We start from the raw sequence: 19,732 nt of genomic DNA on the forward strand, positions 1-19,732 counted from the left end.
ATAGAAATGGGAGCCTATTTTTGGTACGAACTATCATTCATTTTCAATGTGTTTGTTTTTTTTTTCTTTACAAGTTCAGGCTAAACGACTCTCAATTCACGGATGAAACACATGTCACGTGATATTGAATGTAGGTGGCCTTCTGATGTCATCATCATACCGTAGACACGCCAGACATTTTTTTAATGATATGTTGATACTATTTGTTATTTTCATCACAGATAATTGCCAGAGCTGTGTACCTGAAATGAATAGTTACAGCTTGCTCTTTCACAGGTATGAAGGTGAGAATATATAGTGGATGTTTGTGTGCTTTTCTGAATGTCTATGTGTTTACATGAAGTAAAGAGCTTTAGCATTTGATAGATCACATATTTCCTGAGAAGTTACAGTAGGTGTGTCTCAGCCCAACCCATGGATTGATAAAATATGCACCATGGAAACTCAACATGTTATCATGAGCATGACACACACACACACACACACACACACACACACACACACACACACACACACAAATATTGATTTAAACTTCTAGGTGTTTGACTGGATAATATTTTAATCACTGACATGATTGTCCTTGTTTTTGCATGTTCGTTTACTCAACATGTATTTCACACATGCAGTAACTTACAGTAGTACAGCTATTCTATTATCATCGTTAAAAAAACAGTAATCATATTTTTGTGATTTAAGGGATTCAAATGTCCTCATATTGGTAACACATTACAATAATGTTTCTTTTATTAACATTACGTAACTACAGTTAATAAGGATCAATAATATAATGCAGTTTATGACATTATAAAATTTAGTTAATGTTAGTTTCAGCGCACATTATTAAAAGATACATTATTAATGTCCAGAGTTGTATTTGATGACTTAATGTACTGTTAACAAACCTGAACCAATGGACATTTTTACTTTAATGCAGATTAATAAGTGCTGTACAAATACCCTCACCGGCCACTTTATTATGTACACCTTACTAATACCGGGTTGGACCCCCTTTTGCCTTCAGAACTGCCTTAATCCTATGTGGCATAGATTCAACAAGGTACTGGAAAGTTCCTCAGAGATTTTGGTCCATAATAACATGATAGCATCACACAGTTGCTGCAGATTTGTCAGCTGCACATCCATGATGCAAATCTTTTGTTCCACCACATTCCAAAGGTTTATTGGATTGAGTTCTGGTGACTGAAGGCCATTTGAGTACAGTGAACTCATTGTCATGTTCAAAAAACCAGTCTGTGATGATGCAGTCCTGCTGGAAAAAGCCATCAGAAGATGGGTACACTGTGGTTATAAAGAGATGGACATGATCAGTAACAATACTTAGGTAGGCTGTGGCGTTGACACGATGCTCAATTGGTATTAATGGACCCAAAGTGTGCCAAGAAAATATCCCCCACACCATTACATCATCACTACCTGCCTAAACTGTTGATACAAGGCAGGATGGATCCATGCTTTCATGCTGTTGATGCCAAATTCTGAACCTACCAATCTAACGTTGCAGAAGAAATCAAGACTCATTAGACGAGGCAACATTTTTAACGAGTAGTTGTTTCAGTTACTGTTGCCATTCTATCAGCTCGAACCAGTCTGGCCATTCTCCTTTGACCTCTGGCATCAACAAGGCATTTGCGCCCAAAGAACTGCCAGTAGATCAGCAGTTTCTGAAATACTCAGACCAGCCCGTCTGCCACCAACAACCATGCCGCTTTTAAAGTCACCTAAATCACCTTTTTTCCCCATTCTAATGCTCGGGTTGAACTGCAGCAGATCGTCTTGACCATTACTACATGCTTAAATGCATTGAGCAGCTACCATGTGATTGGCTGATTAGACATTTGCCTTAACAAGCAGTTGGACAGGTGTACCTAATAAAGTGGCCGGTGAGTGTATATTGCTAACTGTTAATTAATTTTAGTTCATCAGTATTTGAGCTTGGTACTTAGTAATTTAAAAAATGCAATGACTACTGGCACTTTAAGAGTGTAAAATACAAATACAGGCAAAACTAAATGAATACCTATGACTTGCAATGATGGGGTGATTAAAAGAACTACTTCTTCAACATTAAAAACAATCCCATATTTTCAGTATTCACAGACTGTTGATACACTACTCTATACTATATATATGCGTTTGTGCAAAGAAAATGTATACTGGATTTAATCTGAAAATGAGTGATTTATGCACCCCAGTCTGTGTTTGTGTCTGGAGCTCTCTCTGTGTCCCGTGTTTGATTTATCTTGATGGCTCTTCCCACAGATCATCCATCAGCAAGTTCTAAACTCTAGTGCCACCCATGTTTACCAAGTCGTGCCCGGCCACTGTTTCATCTCAACTGGTAACAGACAGCCCAGCCCACCCGCTGTTTCATGTCCTCATGGGCTCTTCCCAAATGCAGACACCATGAGGTTCACCATCAAGGCTTTTCCAGCGATCTTCATTTCCTCCCTCTGTTGACAGTAGATCCCGCAGTCCACGGTGAGAGATCATTTTCTTGCCAGCCTCTTCCAGCTCTGTTATCATTGTCTGTGTACCATTACTAAAAGTGTTATCTGATCTGAGCACCCGCATTGCTCACTTCCGTGGTTTGTTTTTGAAACGACGAGTATTAATATTATGCTTTGAATAATGAAAAATGTACTTTAATTTACAAAAAGTTAGTATTTGCTCACCCTTAAGTGGCTTTAAACCTTTATGACTTTCTTCTGTTAAACACAAATGAGATATTTTGAAGAAAGCTGAAAACTTGTAACCATTCACCCCCATTGTGGAAAAACAAATATGGAAGTCAATGGTTACAGGTGTTTATCTTTCTTTAAAATAGCTCATTTGTGTTCAACAGATGAAAGGAGCTCAAACAGTTTTGGACCAAGAAAAGGGTGAGTAAATGATAAGAGAGTTTAAAATTTTAGGTGAACTCTACATTTAATTTTGCTTGATCCTAGTAACTTAAAATCTAGTAACTTTGCAACTGTAGCTTGTCGGGCTAGAACATATTTTATAGTTCAGCCTCAGTTATGATGAAGATGTCTTTTAAAGAGCTCTTCATCTGGAAAACATCTGTTGAGTAAAACATTTGATAAACATCTTCAAAAGCTATTTTACATTGCCTTTTCAAAATCATGAGCAGTTTCTAAATGTTGATTTTACATTTATCTAAAACTGCTGGTCGAATGCATAAGCATTTGTTGCAATTGCATTCAATAGCTTTAATTTTAAAACAACTGTGTTTTTTAAGCAAAACTGAAATTGTGTTCCACTAGTAAAAGAAACATTCTACTTGTTTTGCAAATAGACTAATTCTAGAACTCACCTAGGGCACTATCATACACCCGGTGCAATAAAGTGCAAGATGTATTTGGTGGAGTTTGTTGTTATTTTCAGACCAGCAAACCCTTTTTTTCACATTTTGCAGCACAATGTTTAAATAGCAAATCCATTTGTGCCTCTCTGTGGACTCATGGGTGTTCCGGTCTAAATTGTTGGTGCATTGCTATTTTGAGGAACTGAAATAGACCGTGCCATTGACCTACTAAAAGCTGCTCTAAAGTCTAGCGCAGAGCGGGTTAGTTGTGCTCCTATGCAGGTACAAAACACTTACACATTGCTTAATACACACAGGATGTACAGCAATACACAAATAATTTTACAAATGAAAAAAATTAAAGCATAAAAATGTTACAAAAAATATTATTTTCTACATAAGTGAAGTTTTTATAAACTAATTTCAAGAGGAGCACGTGATATGATTGGTCATGGCTGGCTTCTTATCCATAATCAGTGATAATTCAATCAGAGTGATCAAAGCTTACAATAAATAGACCGATTTCACCCTCTTGCCCTATCTTCGTTTTTCCCTTCCACCCCATCTCCTCCTTTTCCTTCCTTTTTCAGGAGGAGCTTTCGAGACCTACCTGATCTCGGATCCCCTCTATATGCTTATTGACCAGGCAGGATCTCCGAGCATCTCCGAGCTCAGGGTTCTCTCCTGGGACATCATGCCAAATCTACTATTAACTCCAAGCATAGTGTGAACTTTTGAAATATAAAAACCACTACCACTACATAGATTTGTGCACCTGTCTGGTTTCAGAGATGTATGCATCACCATATGGGGCATATGAATAGTATATGTGTTTAAATATAACTCAGTTTTTTGACCACACTTTGGTATTATTGTTCCTTTAATCATTTGCTGAAAATAAAATAAAATTTAAAAATAGTTCTAAAACAAATATTTGCACTTAACGAACTAAATTAAATGGCGTTTCCACCATTTTATCATCCACAAAAGTAAAGTAGTAAAGTTGAGAATAAAACTAAAGTAAAGAGAAAGTAAAAAGGCCAAATGGGTGAGGCCCGTTCTTTATACCCTTGCTGCTCTCACTAGTGAAGTGTTCAGCTTTTCCACTTAAGTCCACCATGTAAATAGCAAATGCAACATATTGCGACGCAATTGACTTTTGAAGGGAATATGAGATGAGATTCTGATTTAATGCACGTTATACACTGCAAAAAATGCTTTTCTTACTTAGATATTTTGTCTTGTTTGTAGTCCAAATATATAAAAATTCTTAATCCAATAAGAATTTTCTAGAGAAGCAAAACATGTTACCTTGTTTTAAGAAATAATCTGCTAATATTAAGTGATTTTTACAATAAAACAAGCAAAATAATCTGCCAATGGGGTAAGCAAAATAATCTTATGTCAAAAGGAAAAACAAGATTATTTTGCTTACCCCATTGGCAGATTATTTTGCTTGTTTTAAGGTAAAAAACCCTTAATATTTGCAGATTATTTCTTAAAACAAGGCAACATGTTTTGCTTGTCTAGAAAATTCTTCTAGGATTAAGAATTTTTAGATATTTGGACTACAAACAAGACAGAAAATCTAAGCAAGAAAAGCATTTTTTGCAGTGTACTTTAAACAAACCCAGAACTCATTAAGAGAATAAGCATCACTCTGTTAGACCATGCGCTGGGATGCAGAGGGTATTTATCTGTTCTTAAAATAGCAAAAGTGGATTCGGACACATCCTTAATGCTTTTGCGCCATGTGCTTTAGACTTTGCGCCTAGATCGTTAAAATAGAGCCTCTAGAGTTTAAGTTGAGTTTGACTTTTTTTTAACCCATTCATCCAATCTCTGGGTCTGACGAAAACAATTTTATCTCAGATTAGCAAAAATCATTGAATCGGATTAGACCATTAGCATCTCAATCAAAAAATAAAAATATACGTTTTGATGATGTCATTCTTTTCATTCTGTAACCCAGTTATAGATATTTGGCATTATTACACGGCTCTCTAAAATACTTGACACTGATTGGTCAATCCCGACATTTCAAGGTATGTTATTGCTAGATAACAGCCGCTTGTTTTAGCCTAGTTTCATCCAGGTATTACAAATCATCTTGGCTGTGAATATAAATGCTCTATCGCTGTTCTTGACTCTTTGGTGTCATCTTATGACTGAATAATAGGGTTAGTGTAGGTGGCATTCAGCCCTTTTTTTCCTGCAAGCTTTACGTTTAATAAACTAGCATTGTTCAATTAGCCGTTTGATAAGCAGGATAATGTACATCTAGCGTCCATAGCGTCTGGTCGATGATAATCTTGTCAGGCTTTATTCTGTGAAAACAACCGCCTAGATGTACATTAGTCCTTACTTAGCAAGCTGCCATGGTTTATGCTATGGATCATTACTCTAAAATGCTGCTCCTAATAAAAGTAACTTGGTTATCCGTTGTCGTTCTCCACAAAGGTAAAGTATATCATAAATTTGTAGCTTGTTTTGTAGCGTAGTAGCAGCTATTTGTGGGAGCCTATTTCCAGTTTGATAGATCAGCGTGTACAGAAGTGAAAGGGAGGAGGAGGCCAGTGAAAACAAACACAGACGTCTGCGATTAGGTAATGAAGGTCTGTGGAATAACAGTTCGCTGGACTGAACTCATCCCTGCTGAAGAGAGGAGGAGGACTGGGAAGTGGCTCATTGTAGCCATGCATTCTTTCTGTGAGAGGCGAACAAACAAAATGTTACAACATGTCATTGAGTCTAAGCTGTGAAGAGAACACACACACACACACACACACACACACACACACTCACATAAAGTCCACAGTCCTCGAGAGTAATACTTTTATTGCCGAGCACAGTTGCATCACGTGTACACACAACAATGATGATGTCAGTCATCTCTGAGGGACATGTCACTGGGTGGGAGGAGATGTTGCCATAGAAACTCTGTTGTGGGTGAGTTGGCGCCCTTCAGATTGACAGCTGAAAGACTGTTCTGGTGTCCCTCAACACACCTATGGTTTTAACGCAAAATCTTGACGTTGAAACAATATTATTCAAAGCGTCATCCTATTCATCACAGGCCTGAAGTATTAGTTGAAACACTTTCTTTTTTACGTTACATGTCATTACATCGCAAAAACGTTGATCTTGGAAAGGGATCAAAAGGTGAGATGTGGTTCACACAGTCGCACGATTGCTTAACTCATTTGTAATCTGTGTCTCAGTGCTCAAGTATGTGTGTATTTAAAGACTTGTATAATGTAAATTAAACTGTTATATAATGTAAATGATCTCTTTTACTGAAATATGTCGTAGAAAACCCATTAAATATTTTTATTATTTCCATTTCTTTGGGACACATTTAATTTGGACTATACATTGTAAAAAATGCTGAGTTCCAGACAATCAATTTGTGTTGGGACAACATTTCCAAATGTAAATGGATTGAACATAAAACAATGAAGTTGTTCCCCCCAAAAAACACATTTTTAATAAGTAGTTTGAGCAAATGGCATTTTTGAGTGCATTAAGTGCTTCACATGGCATGCAGTGCTTGACATGACACTCACTAAGCTAATGCAGTGTTTCCCAAAGTGAGGTTTAGGAACCCCTGTTGGTGGGATAAAGAAAAAATCGAATTAATTTACATGAAACTATATGACACATTTTATCCACAACATACAAAAGATAAAAATATAGGTTACATATAAAAACAACAACATGCAAATATAAAGCCATCAGCCATTTTCTTTTATTTGGACTGTGACCCTTGAGGTGACATTTAGATTAATGACACTGCAATAGCGTCAGTTGCAGCAGATGTATTAAATGGCACCATGTTTAACTTTCCGACATCTTTTCAGCACTCATGCACATCTAATATCAACTAAACTAACTATAAAGGATGATCTCTGAGTGGTGGTCCCCAAAATTAAAACAAAAATAGATTTGCTGTTACATTGTGTCTGCCCATCTCATTAGGTGAGTTTAATGTTAAAATGAAACTAATAAATAAATTACTATAATAAAAATTGTATGGTTGTTAGATGGTTGCATTTGTAAATGGTCTTGTGTATATACGTCTAGGCATGTGTGTGCGCTATTGTGCCTTTGAGGCATTTTTTTAGACCACAGCTCATGAAAGAACTTACAGGTATATGAATATAAAAGTATGCTTAAACCAAATGTCTACCACAGGCTCATTCTGAAAATGTAGCCCCATATACATTTCTGGAAATGGTGAATTATGTAGACAGAAGTATGTATGACTGCATTTCATCTTTAAAACAAACGCTACGGGACAGTATGATCCTGTTTCTTTTTGCGCTTAGCAGCTGACTGTTGACATCCATATGGACAGCTTTCCCGCTGTTACCAGTTTGCCCAGTAGCTCGCCATGTACGTTGGTGGACTTGAGACACAGGGCGGAGTTGACTGTGATAACTGGGTTCGAGTTCGTTGAAGAACAGTTCCAGAAAGCAGGTAAGAAAAAAATAGAATCCAAAAAAACAAAACAAATAAATAACACAGTGAGAATGTGGTAAAATCTGAAAATGTGGTAAAAATCAGAGGGCTAATCTTTTTTAGGAAAGTGGGTGGGCTGGTTCATCGGTGCTTTCGAAAAAACTATTGGTTGGGTTTAGGGAAGTAGGAGAGTGGGTCAATGAATTGGTCGGTCGGTCTAAAGCAGCCTTTGGTGAATTTATGCCAAAACAGCAGGCACAAAATGGTACCTCGTGAGAGAAGTTTGAGATCTCAGAGAGCACAGCGGCCTCGTAAAAAACAAACAACAAAAAAAAACAAAAAAAAAAATTTAGCTTTTGGGATGTATTTGGCCTACTCCAGAAATGTATATAGCGGTGCGTTTTCAGAATGAGCCTGGCTTGCAAATGTCATACTATTGATTTTCCCCCTTAATACAATGTAAAAAAAGAGACTCAACTTAAAATTGTAAGGCAACTTGCTGCAGAGCTTTTTTGAGTTGACTCAACTTTCAACCCAAGTACTGCACTTTGCTTGATTTAAGTTCAGCCAACTCAAAAAAGCTTTGCTGCAAGTTGCCGTACAAATATAAGTCAACTTTTTTTACAGTCTAGGAGTCTAAAAGATCCGTGTTATTAAGTAAAATATGTTTAAGAGAAATGGGATATGCAAACATACTGACACTTGTCAACCACTAAAGGAGAATGTTCAGAACACAGGAGATTGAACCTGAGGATTGGCCAGTCAATTCCGTCAGTAAATGTATCCTTTTGACAATGTTAAGGATGTTGGATGTTAAGGGTCTAATGTTTCTTGTCTCAGGGCTGTTTATGTCTTGATATCCAGGGTGTTTAAACTCATTGTGAATGAACAGTGGTAAAGACTAATATCACTTCTCTTGTTGCCACTGGACAGAAAATTACAATGGAAAGCCACGCAATGTGGCATTGTATCCTTTTTTCACGCTTTATTTTAAGATACAATTCTTTCCATTAATAAACCATTAACAATAAAATTTTAATTTGCGGCTTACTGATGGTTATTGAGGTGTTAGTTTAGGTATTGATTAAGATTAAAGACATAGACTAAGATTTTGCAGAATTTGTACTTTATAAGTACTAATAAACAGCTAATATCTTAACAATAGACAGGCAATATGCCACTACATACTGGAATAGTGAGAACAGTTGCTTAAACTAAAGTGTTACTTTTTTTATTTTAGCATTATAAAGAAAGAGGCAGTGCCAGTAGAACACAGAGTGAAACCATTTAACATCATGCACTGCGCATTAAAAATAATAGCCACCCTCATAGTCCAAAATTAATGTAGATATTTTTAAAACCTGAATATTTCATAGGTGTTCTGCTATGTATATCATTTACAAATAAGTCATGTTACCGGGTTCTATTTAAGATGAATGCATTAATCAAACAAGATTAAATGGGAATAAAACAAACATTCCAGAAATGCCATACTGCTTTAACAGTACCAATCTGAACAGTCATCATAAGCTTAATTTATGGTGGGGCACAGTGGAAAGAATTTACTCAAAAAAAAAAAGACTGAGAAAAAGTTGTTTCCTTAACAACCGGCTGTTATTTATCATAGTTTACTTCCTGTGCCATGGTAACAAGAAATAAAACAGGATATGATGAGCTTGCATGTGTTTGGACGATTTTCACAGTGTTGCAAACTGTTGCACCGGCAAACTGACAGTATCATCCCATGTCAGCTGAGCCACTATACAAACTCAACTGCTCTGTTTTTATTGCCAGACAAATATTTAAACGTGGTATAAGGTTGTATTTGTTTAGCTCACTGTCATTTGTTAACTAAACGACTAGCATGTGTTGCATTATGCTAATACTGAGGAGAAAACATACACCTTTAGTTGAAAAATGAGACGGCACTGCTGATTTTTTTATTTATTTTTTGCTTCTTGTAACTGCTAAACTTATTATAATCATTGCATGTCGCAGTGTTACGAACGTTGTGCAGTAGTTTCACACATCCTAGTATTTACAACCACCAACTTTATGGAACTGAGGTGTTCATGGTTTGGCAGCCGTTTGGTGTTAAACACGCATGTTTCACACTGGGCTCTAATTGGCATTTCTTCTCCAAGGTAGCTGCATGTTGCCTGAGCTGATGTGGATTTTTCTGGCACAATGGTCCATGTTGAGGTAACATGAAGCTGTAGAGTGTGATATAATCAATATCAGACACCAGCTGGGTAAAGATCTGTCCCATTTCCCATTTACTTACACTAATCCCTAAAAGTAAAAGTACATATTTTAAGTGTGTACCTGATGAGTAGGTAAGCATTGGGACAAACTAATTCCTCATTGACATACATGTCATGTTTGTCACTCATCTTGTCATGTTCTCCATATTTCATTTATAGTCAGTTTCCTACTTTTGGAAATGAAGTTCTGCAATTTGCAGGTCTTTAACACTCTGATATCTCCTCATGTCTGACCATATTGTCCATTAAATGGTTAAAGGAATTGTTCAAATGACTAGAAATGTAGATTCTGTCATCCTTGACTTGTTACAAACCAGTTTGGGATCTTTTTTGTTGTTCTGTTAAAATACAAAAGAATATATTTTGAATAATGTTGGAAACCTTGAATAATGTTGAACTTTCAAAGTATTTATTTTTCTACTATGACAATTAGTAAACCACTAATTGTCATAGTAGAAAAATAAATACTTTGAAAGCAGGATTTCAGCTGAGTTTCAAAATGTCTTTGTCAACAGAAGAAAAAACTCATCAAGGTTTATAATCACTTGAGGGTGACTAAATTAGTATATTTAAATCTGCCTTTAATGAGTAGATGGATCTTTTTAAAAGTTCACATATTGTTGCCGATTAAATATAACAAGAATAACGTTAAATGAATATACATTGGCCATGTTTGTAGTACTTATTGTATTGGTATTAGCAGTATTAGCTGTTAGAGTGTGAATATATTTGCATTTAGCCATGGCCTAATGGTTTGATAGTTTGACTTGTGATCCAAAGGTGCCAGTTTTGAGTCCTGGCACTGGCAGGGATGTTGGGTAATGAATAACCAGCTTTTTCTTTCCCCCTCAATACCACAGGTGAGGTGCATCCCTTGAGCAAAGCACCAAATCCCTACTATTCCCTGGGTAGCCCACTGCTCCATGTGTGGGTTCATGGGTGTGAATCGCTTTGGACAAAAATATCAGCTAAATGCTTAAATATAAATGTTTTTAATCACTTCAAATGTAATATGGTTTAGTATTTTCAGTTTACTTATTTTTGTATAATATTTTATAAGTACATAATAATTGTTAAATTATTAGACAATGGATGGAACGTGATTTCATACATATTTTCACAAAGGTACTTTGAAACATTAAAGTAGACAATACACTTGTTTTTATATACATGTACTTGTATAATATAACTACAAAATCACTTTCCATACAAATCCATACAAAACAATTAGCAATTAAACTGAACTGAACTGTCTTTTACACAACAAAAATAACAAAATTAAACAACAGTATATTTAACTTAATAGTTAACATCAGCGTGAACTGGAATTTATGTATGTTGATGTACAGTACTTCCGATGGGAACAGAATATTAAAGGATTAGTCAAATGGACGTCAACAGAGAAGGACCACTACTTCAAACTCAGAAGTAAATGGTCATATTTTTATTGAAGATTACCAAAACAAACACAGGATTAACTTAGAATAATTGTTCACCTAAATAATAACAATGTGTGCTATAGCATTGGTCACCAGCCTTTTTATCACCGCTTCATTTTACTGCTGCCCAGGGTGGGGGGTTCCTAGGCAACCTTCTGAGATAAGTAGTGTAGCAGACCCCATCCAATTGATGGCTGAAACTTTACTGATGTTTCAAGAAGCTTTATTAACGTTCCTTTTCTTCTGAAATCACCGTAAGAGCTGAGCGAACCAATACAAAAATATACATCAACATTTTTAAACATTTTCACAAAATATGTATTTCTAACTAACAGTATACAATCTCACAAACCATCATTTCTTATTAGCTCTAAAAAATTGATTTCTTGTCAAAATAAAGTCCCCCATATACAATAGAAGTAAAGTGATCCTTAAACATGAAAGATAATGAAAAGAAATGAAAGATAACTCTTATTCAAGTCTGTTACAATAAGTCTACCGAAATGTGTATATTCCATACAAAATATGAAGCTGATCGTTCAGTTTTTGTCACATGACTTGTGGTGTGCTCATGGCATTCTGAATGTTTTTAACTGGATGCGCCTGGAAGGCATGTATGTGTTGCACCTCTTGTGAGCGTCGATCCCAATATGCCCACGTCTCCATTGGAAATAACGAACTTGCATACAGAAAAGACGTGATATGTGAATGGCTGATGTCATTTGCGATCTCAGTTGATCTTCTTGCACAAACATGCTGGATTCACCTGATTTGTTGACAAATGGGTTGTGAATGCATTCATTGGAACCGTGGGTCATTTCCAAGAGACGTGTTTTTTACTCATTTTGCTCACTTGTGGGTTAAATTTTAGCACTCAGGTGGCTGAAATGTAACCCAGAGACTACGGTCATTTTTCAAAATTAAGGATTTTTCAAAATTAAAGATTGTTCAGACGGAAACAGAAAATAAGTAATGATTATTTGTGTGGCCCAGTACCAGTTGTCTATGGACTGGTATATCGGTCCACTTGGGGACCACTGCGCTATAGCAAAATAAAAGTTGTACATGTTGATTTCACACAGACATTAAAGTAAAGAAGTAAATTATTCAAAATGTGACATATCAAACCCTGAATACCAGATTCAATTTAAAATATTAACAGCAATCTCAATTAAGTGTAACATCTATCTTCAAATAAACATGATTTAAATAAGAAACAACTAGATTATTGTGACTATTTTAAACCTATATTTACTTAATTCAGCTTTCGCAATCAGGCATAAAGCAGAAAATAGGCTGATGAAAGTCAAGAATTCACTGAAAAGTGAAATCTTCAGACAAACCACCAACCCTTTAAAGTGCCAGGTTTCCATGTGCACTTTTCCAGGTTCTGTTTTCGCTTGATAAGTAGTTCAGCGATAGGTAAATCAAAGGTGATTTCACCCAATTTACTTTGGCTCTAGTATCTCTACAGCAGAGAAAATTACTCTCATATGCCACAGAGCGCTAAACCATCAAGCGACTGCTCGAAAACCCTTGTCCTCTGAAACTACTGAAGACTGCTGCATTTCAGAAGTAGTTCGATAAGCCCCGAAGTACATTTATAGCTGGATTTCCGCCACAAAAGTATCACAATCATCCACTCCACTATGACTCCGGCTTACGCTTATTCCTTCACCATATGTACTACCATAAATCCATTGATACAAAGTCAGACATAATATTCGGGCAGACCACATATCCACACGGTTTCTATTATGAGGCCACTAAGCCGCACATGGCACAGATCAGCAACACAAATTACCAAGAATACAGGTTTATTGGTGTCTTGGTGAAGCTTTGAACTCGGGGGTTTTCTCCACCATGTACCTCCAACAGATCTCCACAGCTCCTTCATTTCTGGGAGGTAAGTTTCCATTTGTGTACTCTGGAGTCTTCATTAAATCAGTTTATCAGGACGGAAATGGCTGTGGTTTCAATGGAGAGAGTTTGGCGAGAGACGGACCGGTTATGTCATAATGGAGTAACAGGCTGAGGGAAAGCAGAACGGACAGGAAAAGACTGTACTTTAGCCATGGTAACCTGCCACTGTTATACAGTATCCATTCCCTAATTCCAAAACTTTTAAGGATTTAACACCTACCTGTATAATAAACCTGTGAGTAATAGAGTGAGAAAGCTGTCAGCGCGCTAAAGCAAACCAGATTGTAGTTGAGCTAAGGATAGTAAAACTTTTATTTCAAGCCAGTGCTCTGGCATGCCTCGGCGTAAGCTACAATGAATGAATGTGGTTTTATATGGAAAATGTGCAATTTAGGAATCAGAGACTGTTGGACAGCAGGAAAATGTCCTGTGGATCAGTATCCTGGAGAAGAGATCATGCTCTTCTACTGTATCTGGCTCTGATCCATCATTGTGCCGAAATCACTGCAACCAAAGGGAAATGTTTAAGTCATTATGTTGGAGATGGGTTGATGTTTGTTCTCTTAAGTGAAATGGAAGGGACTTTATGTGAGTGGAGTGGAAAGTTGTATGCCGATAAGGCTCCTAAAAGATTTTGGCTAAAGTGTCACGGATCGTAATATTGTGGTGGTTAACTAATCATTAAATATTAGGCTGGGGATCTTGTGGTCGCTTGTTTATGCATACTGTTGTTCTTATAAAATCGGCCCATTAAATATGGCATTACTGTGGAAACGGCCTGTAAATCAATGTCGTGAAAAGGACTGTTGGGAACAGGAATGAGAAACACATTCGATTTTGGAACCTAAAATCACTGCTAATCTGTTCTTTCTCTGTTATCATTTGTTAAAAATAAGAATTAATTTCAAAGTCTTCCAAAGTGGGCACTGTCGTCTCATAGCAAGAAGGTTGCTGGTTCAAGTCCCAGCTGGGCCATTTGACATTTACTGTGTGGAGTTTGCATGTTCCCGTGGGTTTCCTCTGGGTGCTCCGGTTTCCCCCGCAGTTCAAAGACATGCAATATAGGTGAATTGGATGAACTCAGTTGGTTGTAGTGTTTGTTTACCTGTGTGAATGTGAGTGTTTGGGTGTTTCCCAGTACTGGGTTGCAGCTGGAAAGGCATCCGCTGTGTAAAACATATACCCGAATCGTTGACAGTTCATTCTGCTGTGGTGACCCCTGATAAATAAAGGAATATGCTGAAGAAATTTAAGGCACTGTAATTAATTTTACTTCACGTTTCACAGTTTTGATCACTCTACTTGTCTGTTTTTGCACAGTTCAGACAGAAACTGCATTCCATTGTGAAAGGCTCATCCTCATGCCCTAATCCTGTCAAAGAGTTTACCCACTGTAGTGAGAGCTTTGAAGGGATTAGGGCATAAGGATGAACCCTTTCAAATTGAACACAGTGAGCAAGACCAAACAACTTCCCTGTGAAAAGTATTACGGGGGTCTGAAGTGTCCATCAGTTGTATCTTTCGAAATCTTTCATTCTGAAGGGCCCTTCAAAGTGGCCAGATTTAAGGACTTCTGTTAAGAACAACACTTCAATATGGCAGCCATGATTGTTTTCACCCAAATTGCCCTTGGGAGGGCAATATATCCAACATAGGCTTATTCTGAAAACATACATTTCTGGAGTTTGCGAATTATGTAGCCAGAAGTATGTATGGCTGCATTTCATCTTTTAAACGAATACTACGAGGTGGTATGACGTTGTTCCTTTTCGTGCTTACCAGCTGACTGCTTACCTCTAAATGGATGGCTTTCCAGCTGTTACCAATTTGTCCAGTTAGCTCGCCATGTACGTTGGCCAGGGCCGTGCAGAGACCATCCAAAGGGCATGTGCAGGAGAAATTTTTTGAAGAGCGGGTGGGGGGGGGGGGGTGGGGGGGGGTTGTTTGGTGGGGGGTTGTTGTTGCGCGCGTTCTGAAGAGCGGGGGGGGGGGTGGGGTATTGTTGTTGCGCGCGTTCTGAAGAGCGGGGGGGGGGGTGTTGTTGTTGTTGCGCGCGTTCTGAAGAGGGGGGGGGGGGGGGTGTAGTGGGGTTGGGGAGGGGGGGCGGTTGGTTTTTGTTGCGCGCGTTCTGAAGAGCGGTGTTGTCGCGCGCCTACTGAAGGGCGGGACCGAGGGTGTGCCGCGTCGCGGGGGCACTTTTGATCATTTTGGAAGGGCACTTTCTATCCAAGACTAAAAAGGGCATGTGCACTGCACAGGTTGAGCCCTATGTGTGCACGTGCCTGACGTTGGCGGACTTGAGAAGCATAGAGAACATGATGACGAGGTTTGAGTCTGTTGAAGAACAGTTCCAGCAAGCAGGTAAGACAAAAACAGAGGCCAAAAAATAAATAAACAAGTAAATAGTAGGATGAGAAGGTCGTAAAATCTGAAAACATGGTAAAAAATCAGAAGGCTATTTTTTTTCTGAATTGCTTCTTAAAACTGTCGTTTGGGTTTAGGGAAGTGGGTGGGTGGGTCAATCAGTGATTTTGAAAACACTATTAGTTGAGTTTAGGGATGAGGAGGATGGGTCAGTCGATTGGTCAGTCCGTCAGTCAGTCAACAGCGGCCTCTGGTGGATTTATGCGAGAAGAGCAGGCGTGAATGGCAATCACTAGAGAAATTTGAGATCTGAAAAAGTGTACACAACGGCCTCTGGTGGATTCGTGAAAACAAAAATGCAAAAAACGTAGCTCCTGGGACATATTTGGCGCTCTCCAGAAATGTATATAGTGGTACTTTTTTAGAATGAACCTGGGTTAAATATATTTCTTTTTGAATGCACTGAGACTCTGTGTAGTGTTGTTTTTCAGAGACTCTTTGGACAACTCCTGTCCTGGAGAGGTATAAGGCTTAGTAGAATACAGGCAGAGATGAGTTCTTATCAATGTTGGATCAAGAGTCTGCCGGACTGTGCATGTTCACACAAATGGTAGCCATTGTACGTCTACAAGACCACAAGTACTTCATTTGGAATAGGGAAAGAATTAGGCAAATTATGACTTGATGAGTTATTGAATCATTACCTCAAACAACTGCTTCTGAAACAAAGGCCCTCTCCCAAATGGTATCCTAAACTCTTAAGTTCCCAACTTTCATGGCATACCTGTAATGCCTCTTTGACTGCAGTTGAAGAACTGGTTTTAGGGTGTTTTTGATGCCAATGTTAGATGTCAATGTAATGTCATTTTGACATAAAAATCGATTTGCATGTTTTATGTTTTTTTTTTTTTTGACCTCAAGGTAGATAAAATGTAGGGATGCAAAGTCCAGTGTAACTTTGTAATAAACCTTGAAAAAAACTTTGGTCATTATTTGGTGATCAAAAAGGCATTAATGTGGATGTTAAAGGCTTACAAAACACCAAAACACATTTTTTGAGTTGTTGACAGTCTTATATGCTTCCTACGTTGCTAAAAACACTATTAGGACACATATGTTTCGCAAAAAAAGAAAAAATTGGTTGTTTTTACATTATTTTAAGCAAATTCGTTCCTCCTGTTAGAAATAAGTTTTGAAGCTACATCCTGACCATGCAATCACTGTGTAAATGTTTATAAACTGGATGGCTTGTCTGTGCCGGCCGGTACAAAGTGACATCTTTGAGTTTTTATCATTAATTCATGAGAAAGACTTGGTTCGAACCAATCAGTGCAGTCTATCGTAATGAGGTGCAACTTTCAAAAAGGTTTTGTTTCCCTTTTCCTGTGATGTGTGCGGACCCACATTTGTGGATTACTGTGTTCTGCTAACACACAACAAAAACAGGGGTGTTAGGAACATTTTTTACCCAAGAGCTTTTCGCATATGGAAATGGTGAAATCCGGATTTGCCACTCGCCTCAGATGCAGTTCCGGTTTGTGTTGATTGTCCTGTCTCTACAGATTTGGTAAGTGTGTGATCAGTGTTCTTTGTTTATGTTTATTCAGATGGCAAAGTTAGTATTGTCAGCAGTACTCTTTCAGTTTTAAAAGACATACCTTAGTCAAAATGATTTAGTTACTAAATTTACAGTACAATAATACCGCAACAATATTAACGGGGTTCATAGCCCTTCATAGACTTCAAGGTTTTGACATCAACTCTATTTGCATTTTCAACATGTTTGTTGATGTTGTTTTGACATCAGGGTGCCAGGACATCGTGGGGGCATTTGAGCACACCCTTCTAAAAGATTAAAACCTCAGTGGGACACCCTGGAATCTTGTAGACCACTTCAAGTCTAAGTAATGAAGTGTGCCATTTGGGATGTGCCATTCAAAAAGCACTTCATGATTCCTTCAGGAAAGAAACAAACACGTGAGCTATTTATTCTTTCAAGCAACCAACTCATTACAGTATTAAAGGCATAGTGCCTGTAGTGTGGAGGTTACATAATTACACCAGTAGGTGGCGACTAGTGACTTCACAAAGCCAATTCCAAATGGCACCTGAAACCTTCCCAGGCTTTCACTGAGTCTACACTTACATGGCATTACACTAATATTACTGTCAGGTAGAAGTCTGCTTGATCCTTACCTCAGTTCAGTCACAAGAATGAGCTCATTTACTCAACCGAGTCTCTCAAAAACAGAGATATAGCAGCTGTAAAGGGAGTACTCGCAAGGGGATGCTTGAGAGTGCACTTCTGAAAACCAGAATGCCATCTGGGACACCCTACAGTCTCATCGAATAAACAGACACATGTACACAGTGGCCTTTGTAAGTGCCGATGAACTGTTTCATTTGAAACAGAATCATGTGATGTGTTTGAAATTGTATTATATTATGTAAAAACCAGAATGATGAGCTACGTAGACTAAATCCCTATTATTCGAAAAACAGCAGGTGAGAAGTCCCCGTATGACCTGCTACATGTGCTGAGATTCAGTGGACGATTTATTATCATGAGGCTGCAGGAGAGTAGGTTCCAGTTGACAGCAAGGCAAATGTTTCAATTTCAGTCATACTACCTTAATTCTTACCATTAAAAACATTTTTTATGTTGAGAACTAAGTTCAAATTCAAGTGTTGTACCTGCTCAGACAGTTTGCGATGTTGGATGCATGACTTCAATAAAGACAAAAACCTGTATTTATGGCATATGGTGCATTACAAAACATGGCAAATCTGCATTTGAAGGGCAAGACTGACCGCAGTCATGGCTGCCAAACTTTAGGGCTGTTCCTAACTGAAGTACTTAAAACTGGCCACTTCAAAGAATTTGTTGGAATGAAGGATTTCAGTGGGTACAAATCATGGACAGATTATTTGCAGATATTTAATTTGTGGCACAGATGATGCAGAATGGATTTCCCTGAAACAGTTTTCATCCCATTCAAAGCTCTCTGGGTGGTGAACCCTCAGAAAGGATAAAAGCAAAGGAAGGAGTCCTACAGAACAGACCGCAGCCTCAGTCATAGTTAGTGAATTATTTAGTCAATCGATTCATTCAGAAATATTGATTCTTTCTGGAAGAAGTTTTGGTTATTTATTTAAAGACTTTGTTTGGAAAATGCAGTACTTCTGATGTAACTGTGTCTAAAATATGTTACTCAATATTAACTCACTTAATATAATTTTGAAAACACTTTATGTTGAGTTTAGGGAAGGAGGAGGGTGGGTCAGTCAGTCAGTCAGTCAGTCAGTCAACAGCGGCCTCTGGTGGACTTAAATGAAAACAGCAGGCGCTAATGGCACTTGCGAGATAATTTGCAATCTCAAAAAGTTACACAACGGCCTCTGGTGGATTTGTGAAAACAAAAACTGCAAAAAAAAAAAAAAAAAGTCTCTCCTGTGACATATATGGCTACGTTTTCAGAATGAGCCTGTGTTGAAACTATTTTGCAATTGTAATATTGTAAAACAAAACTGAATGATCTGTCGCTTAGGCTCACGCAATTGTCAATTACATCTTAAACTTTTTTAATATTTTGTCATAAACATTGTTTATGCATTTGGATTACGTTCTACAACAGCATCTCTGACTCATTGTAGAGCTGAATGGACTGATTGGGCACAGTTTCCTCAGCATAGCTTCAATCATTCAAATATTAGTTGAGTTACAAACTATTCAAGTTTAGGGTGCACATCTTCTGATTTTGACCATCTTCTGATCTGGTTTTTTTTAGCTGCTAATCAAGCGCTAATCACATTTTAGCATCCTAACAGATCAGGAAAGATTTCCCGAGGTCAAGTTTTAAGGTCTCATTTGTCTTTTAAAATTAGAATCAATGTTAAACAGACCTCACTTTTCATAGTGGCCCCTAGTTATTATTAGCTTAATGGTCTCCATGATG

General features: G+C 37.7%; 1 long non-coding RNA gene across 6 annotated transcripts in view; it reads left to right on the top strand.

Annotated features, from left to right (window-relative positions):
- LOC110438049 (uncharacterized) overlaps window positions 1-19,732 on the top strand; it is a 46,096-nt gene that overhangs the window by 14,876 nt on the left and 11,488 nt on the right. For 2 of the 6 annotated variants that reach the window (XR_015513666.1, XR_015513665.1), the window contains 3 exons: window positions 80-130; window positions 222-284; window positions 2,281-3,676. This is a non-coding gene — a long non-coding RNA (uncharacterized LOC110438049). Of the gene's footprint in view, window positions 1-74; window positions 131-221; window positions 285-2,280; window positions 3,677-3,915; window positions 5,270-19,732 lie in introns of those variants that run through there. The other 4 variants (XR_015513667.1, XR_015513664.1, XR_015513662.1 and 1 more) reach the window with 4 other exon arrangements.

The sequence above is a fragment of the Danio rerio genome, chromosome 17 (genome assembly GCF_052040795.2).
Source record: "Danio rerio strain M-AB ecotype USA chromosome 17, GRCz13ab, whole genome shotgun sequence".
In the NCBI taxonomy this organism is placed as follows: Eukaryota; Metazoa; Chordata; class Actinopteri; order Cypriniformes; family Danionidae; genus Danio; species Danio rerio.